At 47.9% G+C, this 17,364-nt stretch overlaps 1 pseudogene; it reads right to left on the bottom strand.

Annotated features, from left to right (window-relative positions):
- Positions 1 to 1,885: 1,885 nt before the first annotated feature.
- Positions 1,886 to 3,558, bottom strand: LOC144138430 (E3 SUMO-protein ligase ZBED1-like; annotated as a pseudogene).
- Positions 3,559 to 17,364: the final 13,806 nt, after the last annotated feature.

The raw sequence follows: 17,364 nt of genomic DNA, 5'->3' as shown, positions 1-17,364 counted from the left end.
CATATTAGTGCCCATGTAATCATAGTGATCCTTCAAACTCTGTGGCATACTGAAACCTTGCGCTATGACTAGGTCGTCCGCTTAGTGCGTGCTGCAGGCAGCCATAGCTGGGCTTACAAATACTCGTCAGTAAAACACATTTTCACTGACCTCCACTGTCCGTATATGCATACTGCGCATACATCTAATTTCCGGCATTTTATACCCTGGTGACCGCTCTTTCTTTTAAATGCAGAGCATTTGAGTAACTCTCGATGTCACCCGTGTTGACGTCCGTAGTCCGCATCGCTCCCCCTACACTATATAAAAAAATAATACCGGCGCCAGGTTTCGATCCCCCGACTCTGCGGGCGGAACGCAAGGTAGATGGTGCTCTACCCACTGCGCCACAAAGCCGACACAGAATGGAAGGTTATGAATGCGCCTATATCCTTGACTCATTCAACCGCCGGCCACAGGTGCGCCCTCTCCCCCGCGCCCTCCTCGCCTTCTCTCCGCTCACAACACCCTATCTCGCCGCGTTCGGTTCGGGCGCACAACAGGTGGGGACGTGCGCAACACCCTCTCTCGCCGCGTTGGGTTCGCGCTGAGCAACAGTCGGTTCGCGCGCAAGAACAGGTGGGGGCGCTCCCATCGCGCTCTCTCGCCGCGGTCGGTTCGCGCTTAAACCACATATGTCCTTCGCGCGCGCTCCGGTCGCTAACATCTGTGGCGTGATCGTTACGTCAACATCACGCGTTCGTGTGGTGGCGCGATTTCGGTGCTATAACACTCTCTCGCGAGGGGCGTTGGTTTGGATTCGATTGGATTGGCTTGGCTTGGCTTGGCTTGGATTGGTTTCGCGCCTTCCCCACCTAACGGACACTCGCTAGGACTGAGCCTCCCCAGAAATAGAAGTTTTTTTTTCTTTTTGTTCCAACTCCTCCTCCAAAAATTTGTTCCGTCTCTTCCTCCCGTGCAAAAGAAGAACACCAAATAGAACACAAGGCGACGTTAATCGTACAATGATCACTTATCGTTTTCGGCTTCAATAATGCCATTGAATGGCAGTGGTCATGTTCTACAGGTGGTCAGAGGAGTAATTTTGAAGTGGCAAAAAGAATGCTCACCAATGAGTCACTCGGAAGGACTACTTGGCCAGCAGGTGTTGCGAAGAGCCACCCAGGATGACGCAACATTGCATGATGCAACATTGCGTCAGCTTTACCACTTCACATGATGCAACATTGCGTTAAACGTAATTGAGGCTATTGGTTGGATGTAGCCGATACGGCTGGACGAAACATTCGGGTCCTACTACATTTATTCCTTACAGCGTCCACCCAGGCTTGCTTCGTTGACCTCGCAAGAGAGATGAAAACTTATTCGCACTAAGAAAGGAAATTTCTACATGATATGGAAATCAAATGCAAACAATGACAATCGCCGAAAGAAACACGGTCTGGTCGTCCATCAAAAATTTTAATCCGATTAACCATCTGCCTTTATTTGGTTATTTAATCGATTAATCGTATGTGTATATTTATATTAATCAGGCTTAAAAGGCAAAGAATGAACAGTTTTTCTGTATGGTTGTTTTTACCCGCCGCGGTGGCTCAGGGGCTAAGGCGTTGCGCTGCTGAGCACGAGGTTGCGGGTTCGATTCCCGGCCGCGGCGGCCGCTTTTCTGATGGAGGCGAAAAGCAAAAACGCCCGTGTGTACGAGATTTCGGCGGACGTTAAAGATCCCCAGGTGGTCAAAATTAATCCGGAGCCCTCCACTACGGCGCGCCTCATCGCCTGCGCTGCGTCCGCGCGTTAAACCCCTACTATCAACCACAATCAATCTATGGTTGTTTTTAGTTTCACAGTCTCGATGCTAGTTTGCACAGATCGTTTTAGACAATCAATGATAATTCATCCAGTTGCGGAGGCGAAGAAGCTTGTTAACATTTTCAGGCAGCAGAGAGTTTCTTTTCTTGGTGACAGTCATCCCGGCTGTGCTGAACACAAGCTTGAATGGCGTTGAGGTTACCGGAACACAAAAGAGCACTTTTACAACCGGTGCTAGTTCCGAAAGGAGTGAGCTCTGCACTATCCACCACTCCAAAGGATCCAGATCGTCGTCGGCTACTTCTGCCATAGAGGGGTATAACGACACCTGGCAAGGTGTGCTTTGCTCTTCACTTTCGGCTACAAAATGGTACTTTCGCTTTTTGCTGGGGGCATTTTCAGGGGGCGTGGCGGACGGCTTAGTGGTTGGCTGAGAAAGCCTTTCCCACACATGTTCGCGGCGATCTCTGTCGATGCAAGCGAGGCTCTTGAATCGCCGATCAAGAGATGTCGCCACCTTGTAATCACTGTAATGCGGCCACGCAATGAGCCTTTCTTCGACGGAATACACCAGCAAGGCCTTTAAGCGGCAGATAAAAGCGGGGTCACAGTCATTCGTCGTCATGGCATTCTTAGTAGCTTCAAGGCAGGGATGAGCATAGACCGCGTTACGTACTTGTCTCCTCTTAGGAGTTCGGTCACATCAAGCAGCGGGTAGAGCGTATCCCGAAGCTGCTCCAACATGTCCCATTCGACACCTGGGATGTGCGGAGTGAGTGTCTTGCTGCCAGTCGCGTCCTCCATGGCGCGGCGCAAAGGTTCCTTGAGCTCAGACTGTTTATCATCACGTATGTGCTGTTCCAGCGCGTAGCGATGTCTTTCTGCAGCTTCTTTCTGGGCATAGCAAGGTCACTTGCATGCTTTGAAAGAATCGCAAGAAGCCGTTCCACGCCAGTTACGCTGAGCGCCTTCTGTACGCAGAGCTGCAAAGTATGAGCTCCGCACTTCAAGTTGTGAAAGTTCGCTTTCTCCACCCCAAGACAGATGTTTCGGGCATTATCCGTGCACACAGCTACCACTTCATTATCTATTCCCCAGTCTATCGCAGCTTCCAATATTTCACTGGCACACTGATCCGTGTGCCGCTCCGGAACGTGTCTCACCTGTAGCGTTGCGGATCGGAGCACCCAGTCATCGTCTATCCAATGAGCCCTCACACGAAGGTAGGCATTGTTGGCCACAGAAGTCCAGAAGTCAGCCGTTAAGCTGATGAAACTGGCAGTATAAAGTTCTGCTTGAACGTCGGATTTCTTACTGTTGTATAAGGCGTCCGTCCACCCTAGCACCCACTGCATGACGTGACGGAGGCTGGTAGCATGGTGAACCTGAGGCAGTCCTTAGAACGTTCGCTAATCCGTCATCTTCAACAATGCTCAGAGGACGGCTAGAAGACACAATCCCGGTAACAAGGGCTTGCGCAATTTCTTCCTTCGTCGTTGAAAGGGGCCTTGTGGTGTAGGCGTCGATTGTGGTCTGCGTTTTCTGCGAGGATTACTGCTGCTGTGGCTGCCCTGGGTGCTTCGCTCGCAAGTGGTATTGAAGCGAGCTGACGCTTCCACAGTAGGTAAAGACCTTTTTGCACTGTCGGCAATGAACTTGCTTCGGATTGCCAACTTCGCCCCTACAATTTACCATAAATCCAAATTTCCCTGCGAGTTTGCCTTTGATGCTAGTATAGCCGTCCATGTCGGTATTGGCCGAACACTAAAAGGAGACTGCCTCCAGAAGCTGAGCGCAACCAGGAAAGCGCATGCGCGAAAGGCATCAAAGGCAGCTCTGTTGCCGGGAGGTCCATGGATAATTGACAAGGCGCAAAAACACGTCACAAGAAAACGTTCAAAGGCGCCAATGCACAGCGCATAGCAACATCTCGACTCTCGACATATGTGAGTCCCCAATAGCGCGGGCTGTTGTCGGCAAGCGCATCTCACAGCTTCCTCGTTGGGAGACGGCGATCGTCGCGGGCGGTCTTTTTGGGACGACATCTTGGGACGCAGGGTTCGTTGTCCAGTGTACAATAGTCCTGTACAATCTACTGAATGGCTTTGAGAGTCTAAATTCTTCAAACAGCCGTCGCCGATAGCTTTCGGTGGGGAGGTTCCGGGATGCGGAAGCATGTTGTTTCGGTTAAACGGGCCCTCAAAGAGCATTTTCTGCTCAGAGCTGCACGGTGTGAACAGCACGGCGTTCGCCCTTCGCCTGCGGACTCGACGTCAATAGATCGTTTAAACCGACAGCGACGATCTCGACAAAAGCAACGCGCAAGTTGAGGGTGGCGGCCGCTAAGGAAAGGAGAAGGCTGGTACGTGGGACGTAAAAACGAAAAAAAAAAAACCGCGGAGTCGCACGCATGGTTCAAAATAGCAGGCTTTCCTCCCGTGGCGCACTACACTTCAACTGATTAACCGTTTAAAAAAATTAATCGCGACTAAAGCATTAATCGATTAATCGGAAGGTTAATCGAACAATCGCCCACCCCCTAATATTGACAAAAGTTCAGCGACACAATGTGCCTTGAGAGCGCTAAAATATTTGGCAACTTTGGTCCCCTGTTCAAGGTTACCGTTGTCTAAATAAGCATTGGTGGAGTGTATTTGCACTGCACCAAACGGTAACGATCATTTTGTAACGATTATATTTAATAATGATAACGATGATATCTGTATAACGATCATAGTTACCACTTTGCATAATTGGAAGCTGGGACGAATTTATATAATATACTCGGAGGCGCCATGCGAAGGTAGAACAAAAATAGAGGAGGGAATACGTGTTCCCCCCTCCAAACTCTTCAACCGTGTCCGCCAGTCGTACTTCCCACTCCAGACTGTTTATCAGGCCCGTAGCCCCCGCCCATGTTTTCAATGAGTTGCTGTTGTCACCCCTTATCAGACATCGTGAACGTATAGCAGATGAGGCTTGTAAAAGCACAGTTACGGCAGCGAATGGCCCGGGGCACCGTTTCATCTGGCGGGCTGGTACGTGCATGTACGTGCATGTACATGCTGGTACGATTGCACTCCACACGTTCGCTAGAACTAAGATTACGTAGCTACAGTTGCACTGCGTACACACGAGGGCAACAGTACGAGCGAAGTTAGTGAGAGCGCACGCGATATCATACAGGCCATCTCTGTTTGCATACCTCAATACTTAGTGAGCCTTATCGATGGCCCTGACAATTATGCTTCTGCGCGTAAGATATGGATAATTCGACAAACTTCTACAGCACCTGATACTCCAAAGCATCACTTCTCGCATCAAACACATCGTCATGCTTGGCACGCGGACGTCCGTGGCTAGCCAACCCATACAAAAATATTGTATGGTCGGCTATAGAAAATCCTTTTTATGGTCGTCTTTAGCTATTTGGCCCAATAATCTTTAGACTTTTCTATGGCTGTCTTTAGCGATTCGTATCGCCATTCCTATGGGTGTCTTTAGCTTCTTCTATAACCGGTTCTACGGCTGTCTTTAGCTATTCTTATCGACATTCCTATGGGTGTCTTTAGGTTCTTCTATAGCCGGTTGTATGGTTGTCTTTAGCTATTCGTATTGAAATCCCTATGGGTGTCTTTAGCTGCTTCTATAGCCGGTTCTATGGCTGTCTTAGGTCTTCTTTGGATATCGCTATGGCTATAGAAGAATCTAAAGACACCCATAGGAATGTCGATAGGAATGGCTAAAGACAGCCATAGAAATGTCTAAAGATAATTGGGCCAAATAGCTAAAGACAACCATAAGAAGGTTTGTCAATAGCCGACCATACAATATTTTTGCATGAGCTGCAGCCAGAAGAGAATCACCACTACTTGAAACACAGCGACAGCAGCAGCCGCTGAGAAATTATTAGCACGCTGCCATGCCAGCATAGAGCCTTGCAGATCTCTAGAACTTGTCCTGTGGCACTTAGGTGCATTCTGTAATATAAGCTCCGTGAACACTTCAGCGATATAGGGGGAGCGCGAGGTTGCGATTGCAAACACTTCGCCAGTTTTCATTCACAAAAGGCTTAAACACAGGCATTCAAGGAAAGCAGAATCAAGGGGTTTATTCATTCCATTCATCACATAAATGGCTACTATCTACGCTACTTCACCACCAGTAAACAGTTGTTCACATACGCCGATCGAAAAACACAGCACACGCATTCCAACACCCTGGCTCACGCTTAAGTGACTCCCTCGACAGCCACACTACGCGGCACGTTCCCCGCGAACGTCCGCCGAGACACAAATACCTACAGGTGCTGGGTAGTCCATAGAAAAGAAAGCACTCAGAAGTCGTTCATTACACTCAGTACTCAACGCACACAGCTGCAAGTTCGGTGGCTAAAATGGAAATGCACTCTCAATAAAACAATGAAGATGGTCGCACACAATGCAATGATAAAAAAACGTTTTTCCAAGTTCACTCAATTAGTTCCTAGTAAGTTTTCTCAGTTCGCGAAAAAATTATTTTTGTCACATCACCGCGGCCATATCTTCACTTCTGTCTACGTTGCAGTGCCCATGTGGTGCAGGGTAGTTTAGAAAAGTATTCGTGAACACCAAAAAAAGTCCTGCATTTCTCGTACTATAGAGTCTCTTCCGTTCGTAAGATCACTCACCCTAGAGTTTTGCGTACGATGAAATTCCTGTCACAGTACCGCAGGTATCCATTTTCGCATGACTTGAAGTTGATGTTGAATTAATCGTAACACTGTCACCGTAAACACCGAAATTCACGACACCAAAAAGCGACACATTTGCTTGGCATCACACCATCTACACGTGCACATTGCCGTCGAGTCGAAATTCCCAGCACCAGGCAACACGTGCCATGCCCGCGCACATGAACAAGGAGACGAAATGTGGCTGACTGAGTACATCCAGGTATAAGCAGGTCCATCGCGATAGCAAATAGTGCGGAGATACATGCCCATCTTTCGATCTTTTTCTAACTTGTTTGCTGGTAATTTTTTTTTGTAAGTACAAGATCGCTTAACGTTTTGTTTTCTTCATCCGAAAAAAGTTGTACCTGTTCTCAGTACTCAGGGAACATTGTCTGTCACTAGCATTGCTGCGCGCAGGAATACTTACACAGCGCGGGCCGCACGGCCGTGTCCTTCGGTACCCATCGCCAAAACCAGTATGTCAAACAAACAAAAGAAAATAAAACAGGAAGCAGGGGTGTCCCCTCTACCCTTTCATCGCTTCCCAGAATTTCTTCACCGCGACTCCATCGCCCGGCGTGGGTCGCTCTCCCCCTTTCTCAATGACTAATCTGGAAGTGGGGTCCGCGGGAGAAAGAATGCGGTTGTTCGCAGCTTCCACCATATTTCTGAGAGAGCGTACCCTGGGCCGCGAAAGTTATTTCCAATCTGCTTCGACGCTGTGAGGGCCGTTTTCAGAGAAGCCCGCTTTTTCACTTGACCGCGGCAGCGAAGGGCCACAGAGGAATAATTCTACGAAATTGTACGTCTTTCGGTCAACGTTCATTTGCAAGCTTTGCGGACGCGCAGTATCCAAAGTTGCAACCTGAATTTGAGCGTTAATCAGTAGCTTCTTTTAATTGTACTTTTCCCGTATTGTTGGTATAATAAGTACCTAACCTTATTGAACAAATACGTAAATATAACCGGCCGATCAACCTCATCATCGTTATCCAATCTGTGTTGTAGATGTAGCTAGGTAAATCATGAGTATATGAATTTCGCGTCATAAGTCATATTGAAACCAGCAGAATAGGATTTAATGGTTGCTCGAATTATACCTTTATAGGCGAACACTTTTCAATTAGCGGCTGGAAACTTGGAGCCGTATGTTACTATGTAGTTAGTTAAAGAAGTCTTTATGGATGCAGGCTTGTCAGTTCTGCGCCAAACGCTTTCTTAATGCCGGCAAAATGTTGCTTAATTATCACACATCTAAAGGTTTACAGTTATATATTGTACTGTACCCAGCAGAAGAAGCTTTTATGGCTGCCTCACTTTAGCTTTAAAGCAAATTCTCTCCAATAGCTGGCAGAAGACATCCGTATGGTTCCAAGTTTGTAGACTTAGAGCTAAACAACGGCCCATAGCCAGCCAAATGAGCTTTTATGGCTTTCTCTCTATAGCTTTAGGACGAACTCTTTTCAATAGCTGGCAAAAGACAGCTGAATGGCTTGAAGTCTGTAGACTTAGAGCGAAACAACGGCCTATAGCCAGCCGAATGAGCGTTTATGGCTTTCTCTCTATAGCTTTAGGACGAACTCTTTTCAATAGCTGGCAAAAGACAGCTGAATGGTTTTGAGTCTGTAGACTTCAAGCTAAAAAATGGTCTATAGCCAGCCAAAAGAGCTTTGCCGCGGCTGGTCTATAGAACTAAAGCCATACATATTTCTTTAGCTGGCTACAGTTACCTGAATAGCTGTGACTCTATAGACTAAACACATTAGGATGTTCTATAATCGTCTAAAGAGAATTGTATGGTTTACAGTCTTTAGTGCAGGATCTATAAAAACTTCAATAGCTGGCTATAGCCTAATTTATGCCTTTTTATGGGTGACCATAGAGACCCATAGGCGGCCATAGCTCACCATACATTTTTCAATAGACGCCCATAAGGCATTTTTGTATGGGAAGCGCAGTCGTTTTGTGACGTGGTCACTGTGAAGATTACGGCAGATATCCGTTTTGAGCTGAGAATCTTATTGACAGTTACCTAGATATTAGTAGCTCATACACAAGGAGGCATGCACATAACGCGCACATTTTTATTTTTCCGTCGCGGATTTCTAAAAAGGCGCTTTTCATAACTAATCTACTCTGAATGCGCGTGGGAGTGATGAGGCTTGTGTAAGCTCTGAGTCTGTTTTGATCTTGCAAATGGTGCCTATCGCTAACCAATGCACTCAAGATACGTATCCATGTGGTGAGGCGTATAAGCTTTAGGTAAAAATCATGTTTTGTACGCCGTCCGACTTTGGTGGTGACTCTGTGCCAGTACCACACACCGGAACGTTCCTTTTCTAATTTTTGAGGCTACAGAATTCATCACGCTTCGAAACACGTGGAGCCTCGGGAGTTCTTATTTTCAGGCATGAAATATACACGGAACCGTAGCCATACAAGCTTGGATTAAAGGCGCGCGCGTTCAGACGCTAGCGGCATCGACATTGCATTGTTTATATGGACAGAGGAGCGCACAACGGTTAAAACGTGGCCGCGCTTTCGAGTTATTACGGTAACGGCAGTTTATGAAAGAAAAATAAACAAAAAGGCTCCAATCAACGCTATGAAGGTAGTTGGAAAGCAAAGCTTTGAACGACACCCACAACAATTGTCCATGCGACGTCAATTGAATTCACAAACGTGGCTCTACAAAGTGAATCCACAGATTCTGCCAGCCGTTACTTGGAATTCCCGGGGGCGGCATCCCGAACGCACCAGTAGCGTCGACCACGGCCAGGCCAGAGCGGCGGACGCCTCTGTATCCAGACATAGGCAGCATGCACAACGGCACGCACACGAACGAGACGACACATGTAAAAATGTGATTGCCTGCTCACCCGACCTCTCCGAGGTAATCGCCATGATTATAAAAAACGCATGCGAATCTCAGTGCATTTCTGGGGAGATGACGAACATACGCTGCTCTGACACCGGGTCGATCGACGAGCTACATCGCCCGCGCGCAGGTCATTCCAGCAACTAGCAACGAGGCGCGCAACGTACACAGCGCGCACGAGCCAGGAAGCACCCCGTGCCTGGCACTCGTTCTAGACGTACACGAACGAAACGTTGAGAGCGCAGAACGCAACGGAGCCAGTGCGTACATTTTCCGCACGTGTTGTCTCGGCCCCTGTCCGCGCAACCAACGACATCGCATCCAGATTGGTGGGTAGGCCATGACGAGCGAAACGCGTGGCGCACGGGACGCACCATACGTGGCGACAAATGACAGCACACCAATGTTAAGGGAGTTTCCAGGAAAAACGAGACGCACAGCGTACGAAACGCACCAGAGGTGACGAAGACATCCAACTTGGACCGGGTGGAGCTGACCACGGCGAACAAAATGCAAATTGCACGGAACGTGACCAAGCCAGCCCACACGTAGGAAACCGATATTTACAACAACCTCCGCTCCCGATCATGCTTTTTGGACTTGGCCAGCGAATGTCACAACCGCAGAATCAGCCTTGCCACAAGCAACAAATAACCCAGCGGACGTGGTTTATTCCTACCGCAACGTACGAGCTCTCTCGCACCCGCTGCTCCATCCCGAGTCCAGCGAACGAACGACATTACACTCGTGCAGGTAGGTACGTCAACGAGTGACGACACGGCCAGCACTTGCGGCACGTGCGAGCCGGAGCGTACAAGATGACCGGCACCCGCTTCTCCGACAGAGACTCACACGACAAAGCCCGTTCCGTACAAGATGACGTAACCGCGAGCAAGCGGACTCGGGACGAACGGATCGCTTTCGAGCCTGCTTGTACAGGGCGATAGCGATTTTAGCATTCTAGAAACAACGAGCAAAAGACAAGAGCTTGAGCAACGACACGGACACCGCAAGAACGGCAATGAATGAGCCCGATCCAGACGAAGGCATCGAATGCCCTACCGATGAAGTGCGGCTTACGACGCCAAGGAATGTGGGCCAAACAGACGAGACGCACTACGCCCGCTTCCCCACCACAATGGTTTCACTCCCGAATCCATCACGGCGAAAGTGCGCAACGAGTTTGACCGATACACCACGCCACCCTACGACAACGCCACGCAACCCCACGATAAAAGAAAAGCCAACCGGCTTCCGCACGATGACCTCAATCGAAGCAACGTCCCCAACGCACTGAACTATGCCATCCCTGCACACTAAAGCTCGCCAGCGGACAAAACGGACGTCTACGCTCCCACATTCATCAAGCACGCGACGATCTACAGGAACACGATCGCCGATGGAAGCGACGCGACTAACGCAACGCCATAAACGCTGTCAAGTTCAAGTCTGACGAAGTGAATACCACGGCACATGCATAAAAAAATAAGCCGATTTGATATTCACCGAACCTTACCGGGACAAACGCGCTGTAACGGAGTTTCTAGTATCCAAAACAACAAAAAACAAACGCCAGCATCGAGCAACTGCGAATAAGCGGACAGCAATCTGGATACGAACGGACGTCGAACTACGTGGACACTTAATTGTGCCTGCGAGTATTGAGTATTGATTTGAGTATTCGTAATACAAATTGAGTACTCATGAATACAAATTGAGTACTCAAGAGTACTCATGAGTACAGAATATTGAGTACTCATGAGTACAGATTGAGTGCTCATGAGTACAGATTGAGTACGAATACTCGTGAGGACAAATGAGTTTGAGTATAAGTAAGTGAGTACCATTACAAATGAGTATCTGATGAGTGAGTATGAGTGATTTTGAGAACAGACGAGATTTTGAGTCTGAGTCTGATTGAGTACAGCGTGAATGAAAAAAATTGCGACTGTGTTTCAGTGAGTTCTTTCTGTTTTGCCGACCTATGCTATACGATATTACTTCGTAATTTCAAAGCTAGTTAATAATGCATACTTGTGTAAAATACAACACGTAAGTCATAAAACGTAAGCTGAACTTTGTTATCTTTTCTTAATAAGGTTCTGTTTTGTCATTTTTGCACTGGGTTTTGATTGGGAATGGCAATTTTTTATGATATCTTTACGTTTTGATACACGTTAGTTGTGGTAATGTATCTCACATTCAAATGTTAAAATTCCAAGAACATTAGGTTTATTTTTGTTTTTGGGGGTCCTTTTATTTTGTGCTTCCAAAAACATTCGCAGTAACGCACTCTTTGCGGCGAGCGGAGGAACAGCCGGTTGCGGTGATGAGGCGCAAGGCAACTTCCGGTGGCTTTCTTAAAGGGGCACTGACACAAAATTTTGAAGGCGAGATAACTTCGGAGATAGATTGGTGGGAACACATATACATCATCTGCAATATATCAGCGGTGAATACAGCCTAGAACATATTTAAAATCAATTTTGAAGTGTGCGAAACGCAACCGAGCGGCCAGCAGATCCACCCGCGCAAGTGTAAATAAACAACATCCACACACGTCACGAGTTTGTGTTTGCCGCTTCCGCACTGCCGGCTCGCCGCTCCAATCGGAGGGCCGGAGGGCGGAGCTTCTGCTCTCGAGAACGAACGGCCCGATCGTTGGCGGCGGAGGCGCCGTGATTTCGTCAGCTAGCTGGCCGCGACCAAAGTTCTACAGCGATTCCAGGCACTCTGTTTCAATTACTGTTTATTACCATTGGATGCGGAAACGCGCCGGAGGCACGAAAAGCCCACTGAGCAAGCCGCACGGTCGCTGTGCAGGCGGCGGCCACGGCCGCGAAGTGGCCCACGCCGGCGCAGGTAGCTCGAGTGATAGCTTGTTACCGCTGCACGAAATTGTCCCCAAGTCCCGACCATGGTGGCTTACATGAGAAAGGAGTTAATGATGCCATGGCGGGTTGCATTAAAAATTGTCATCTGCACCGCTTACGAGAGCGGCACTCGAATATCCGCCGCAGTGCTAAGCCGAACACATCTGTAGGCGGACCTGTAGGCAGACCGGCCGGCTGCTCCCAGCGCGCGTCTTGCCACCCACCGTCTCGAGCGTCGCGCGTCGTTCGTTAGCCGCGGTAGCATTTGCACTCGCAGCGCCTGCGTCACATCCACGGTCGCTTTTTAATTAGGCGCCTCACGAGATCAGTACGGGGGGGCATTCGCAGAAACTGCCGTCGATGCGGATTCGACAGTGCTACGGCGGCTGTGCTCTGTAACTGTGATATCCCTCCGACGGTCACGTGGTCAGCTTTGTTCACACAAAATCCACAAAATCCATCGTTTCGCGGCACTCGCTGAAACCGAAACTGCGACTGGCCGCATTGAAAATGCCTCTAATTAAACAACCGTCGCACGCTGAAGCAAATGAGGTTTGTACAGGTTATAAGTAGGTCACTAGCTACTTATCGCAACAAAAAAAACAAGATGCAAAATTTTTGTGTCAGTGCCCCTTTAAGTTGTAACCGAGTATAGTCTTGATGCGACCGCTCTTGGTAACAGCTCTGGACGAACTCGTTGAAGGATGCGCCAGTGGTCGTAAGCGAAGCCGCCTCCCCACAGCAGCCCACGTATCAATTAGGGTTTTGCCCTACGATACCCCCCTGTCCGTCCCCGAAGGTCAGGAGGAGGACAGGAAAGCTTTCCCCGAAGCCGTGTAAAAAGCCACCGGCTAGGCCCATACCAGAGTCCTTCAATGCTTTTCTGGTCACGAAACTTCACCTGCCCTTCAGGAGAGGAATTAACCAACCTCTTGGGCGGGTGAGGAGCATCGCTAGGCGGATGTGACGTCACGTTTGCTCGCAGCGTTCCCGCGCGGTATGTTTACATTGTTCCGAGTGCTGCCTACACGGCGTACGTGCCGTAGCGATTCAAGTAGTCGCGTTCGACAACGCAAGAATTCATAAACTGGCGATGGTTGTCGCCCTGTCAGTCGTCGTTCAACAGCTCCAGCATCTTCTGGCACAACAGCTTTGCAGTTATCTGTTACCATCGGCCAGTTACCATCGGCCGACCAGGTGAGTGTTTTTTGGCGGGTTTGCAATCAGTTCGCATATCTCCTACTGCAAAGCGTGCTGTTTGCGGCAGTTATATTAGCGACGTTAACGAAATTGTTAACGGCGCGTTCTCACCGTCTTGCATTATTGTTGCTGTTTATGCTGCTCTGTTCGCGTCTGTCGGCGATCGCAAGCTGTTGGCGGTTTGTTGCACGGCGCGGAAACCCGTCTCGCCCGTGGCGCTTCTTTGTCTCTTCTTCAATGTGGCGTCATTAACATCGCTTGTTATCCTATACGATTTTTCTAAGCAACGTGCCTTGTGCTAACCTCTCTTAATGTTGTAACGAAAATGAACTTGCTGTGCGATCTATACGTGAAGTTAGAGCGTGACAGAACGCTGTTGGCAAGGTTTTCGTGTGCGCGTGTGGTTCGTGAGGGCGTTGTGACACGCTGCTTTAGCCTCTTGCACCTCTTTCCTGCATCTAGTACTCTTGCTTGCCAGGAGTGCCTGCCAAGGGATGGTTACTTCGTTATGTGTTTTCATATTTAATAGTGAACCACTCAGCGTTCTATAACTGATGCAAATGCAGGCGGAACGACCCCGATAACTACGCAGGGCAGGGGCAGTGCTTGTGTGGTCTTCTCTGTCGTTTGCCCTTCTTTTCAGTCGTCGTAGATTATTTACTGTTGCGTGAACGTTGTTTGATTCTTCACGTTTCATTTTTCTCTTGCAGCATCTCCTGACTGCAGTCACGGTGCCCCTAGCCTGCGTGCAGCACTCATCCTGCCATTCTAGTGGGAACTGTTGTTCGCAGGCCACTTGTCACGACCTAACGGGTTCCCGCCCTTGCCTGGCTTATAATTGATGGTATACTTCAGATACACTGCTGCGTTCTCTCTCTGCATACATTTAAAGCGAGTGTTTACACTAACACAGCAGTGGATAGCCATGAAGACAGCAGCGTGTGTACTGGTAATGCCAGTGAAAACAAAACCAAACGATCTACAGATCTATGCCAGCTTGACCATTACAAATCTTTCAGCGAGTGTCAAAGCAATGGACAGCTGGGGATATCTCGTGCGCTAAATTGTGTTCTTCTTTCTGTTTGTTTTCTATTTGCTGGTATAAATTTACGAATTGATAGTACGAGTAAAGTAGACAGAGAACAAAGTGATTGCGTTGCTCTTAGAAATGCCTTACACGAAATAAAACTGCTTCCTGCGAGTTCGCACTGCTCAGTGCGGGGAAAAAAGGTTCCGTATAACAAATAATTTGGTGCACCCAAAGCCATCTGTGATGAACATATGTCATGCATGGATTATTTAAGGGCATGTTATTAGCTTTGGAAAAACAAGAAAGTGACCTCTTTCTTGTGCAGAAAACTAGTTTAGTTGTGATTTTGGCTCTTATCTGTCCAGTGTCAACAGGAATAGTAGCCTTGATGCGCGACTTTGCGGACACTTTCCTGTCACCTTCCTTCAATGTCAACACAGTGGTGGTGAAGACTCCTGGGCAGTCGAAATCGCATGATGACAGGCAGTTATATTCTACCACGAGAAGCACCCTCCATAAGCCGTGAGGCCTTGATCTGTTTTCAGTTGGGGCTCCTTTTGTTGCCAAGTGCCTTGGTCTTATTGGGTAAAGCTCCCAAAACAAGGTGGTCTTGTCCCTGTTGGAATTGTCATGTTGTTCATACCTTTCACCCACAGCTTTCCAGTTCATTTCACTTTTCTAACCCAATTCTAATGTTATTAGTGTAGGGAAATCTGGTGTCCAGCAGCTTGCATTTCAAAGGGAATAGATGTAGCAACTACATCAAGCACTAGCTGATTCTGATGCTTAGTGGACTTTGCTGTGAGCCGTCCAAAGCACCACAAGGGGAAGCAGTGCTGGTCTTATGTAGTTTAGTACTTTGGAGCTGCAAAATTACAATGCACCTTTTATTACAATGCACCTTTTTTACCTCAATTTTTTTATGCTGCAGTGGAAATCATGCGAATGCATGTTTGTAAATGTCCATTCCACCAACAAATTCACGGCATGCCTTGACAGTAGGTGCAGTTTTATGCATCTAGATAATCACCTGAACCCATTTATCACAGGCCTGCAATTTGCACATGGTCGGATTTAAGCACCCTAAATGTGGCAAGTGTAACCGACCGTAACACACAATCTTGAAAACTGTACCTTATCAACGCGAAAGCAATAAGTGGCCCATTGACTAAGAAGCCACTATCCGCTGTCTGTACTAGCACAACAGCTCCTAAATCGGCCGGCAGTGCAAAGAGAGCAAAGAGTGGATTGAGTTCAAAACTTTGGGAAGAGTTCAAACCACATGGGAATCAAACCCAGGACATCCCTAGTGCAAGTCCAGCACTACATCCTTGACACCACTATAGCTCAGTGGGTCTAGCTGACTAAAGGTGGACCCAGGGAGCGCATTATGCCCTTAAACTGAAAAAAGTCCACAGGTACAAGCAACCCGACATACAATGAGTTTTAAATTTCTTGGCAATTCATTCCGTGGATATGGCGTGATTTTTTTTCCACCAGAATAACTGCCGGAGTGGCGATTCTTGGCATTGCGAGTAAAAAAGTGGACCCTGATTTACAAGGCTACCTGCTTCTACGATATCGAAAAGTAGCTTTCGTTAGCCGGCGCCTCGGAAATCACATCGCTCAGTTTGAAGAGAACAAACTGCAAGCAGGCGGAGATCAATCCCTATTTCTACAATACATTAGGTACAAACAGCTTCGTGAATATCGGCCCAGTATTTTTCACCTTGCTGCACATCGAGAATCGAATTTAAGAAGTGGTCTGAAACTATAAGCCAGCTTCCACATCTAAATGATGTACTAAAACACAAAAAAGTTTCCTATATGTGGCACTGTTTTCTACTTTCACCAGAGGCATGTGCTGCTGAAAACACTTTACTTTCAAGTGAACTATATCTAACGCTCTACCACTAGTAAATACTTCCCTTGAGAATTGAACAAAAAATCTAGTTTATTGTTTAGGAGAAAAGCAGTTTCGTTAGCTTTCGCACTCCACGAGGAGGACGGCCGATATTTGTGCGGATGTATTTGTTACTATGAGAAAGGCTGATTTTGGTTCACTTAGCGAGTGAGGCAAAAGACGCCAAAATGTTTATACCTGCGTGTACAGCAACTCTAGTTAGGTCGTGAAACTTTTGGAAAGGTCTAAAAGGTGGCGTTGGGGCAGCCCAAATATGGCCGATATTGGACGGGGAAGTGCAAATGGTCAAGAATTTATAATATATCTTTCTGTGGTAGGTGCAAAAGAAGTGACAAATGTAGGGCAACTGCTCGTTTTGCGCTTTGTTTTCCCTTGAGTAAAAATATTATTTTCAAGTAAAAATAGTTTGTAGGCTTCTAACCTCTTTCATTGCATTGAAAAAAAAGGCGGACATTGCTACCTATGCGGTTAGTTTTAAACATGTGATGATGACGGCAGTACAGCGTGCTGGTGTAGCAGAGAAATCCCGGCCGAACGCATCCCTGCAGCCGGCGCAGCGCCATGCAAGTCGCCAGAGAAGCGCGAGCTTCACGGACAGGTTCCCCAACCTCCGTCACAAGGCCGCTCGGAACTGGTTTCGGCGACTCTCCGCCAGGTGCATACGTCGTCTGCTCGGGGGTGCTTTGAACGAAGGTACCTGGCGTGCTCTGTAATACCGGAGCTAAGGATTTCGCCATGGTGACTTCAAGAGCATAGACTACTTATCTGGATTAAATTTGGACAAACAAAAATTTGAGTGCAGTTGGCCTTTAAGCTACAGCACATAGCCGTGACATCCCCACTCAGGTGAATTGGCCAGTCACGATGATAGCTGCTGTCAGAAGCTTATGGCTATTTCACCAATTTCCGTTTGTCTTAAAACAATGCTGCTTA

This window comes from Haemaphysalis longicornis, unplaced genomic scaffold, assembly GCF_048455015.1.
Source record: "Haemaphysalis longicornis isolate Haplotype H1 unplaced genomic scaffold, Haemaphysalis longicornis Haplotype H1 scaffold_1, whole genome shotgun sequence".
Lineage (NCBI taxonomy): Eukaryota > Metazoa > Arthropoda > Arachnida > Ixodida > Ixodidae > Haemaphysalis > Haemaphysalis longicornis.
This window is presented reverse-complemented; position numbering and strand designations above follow the sequence as displayed.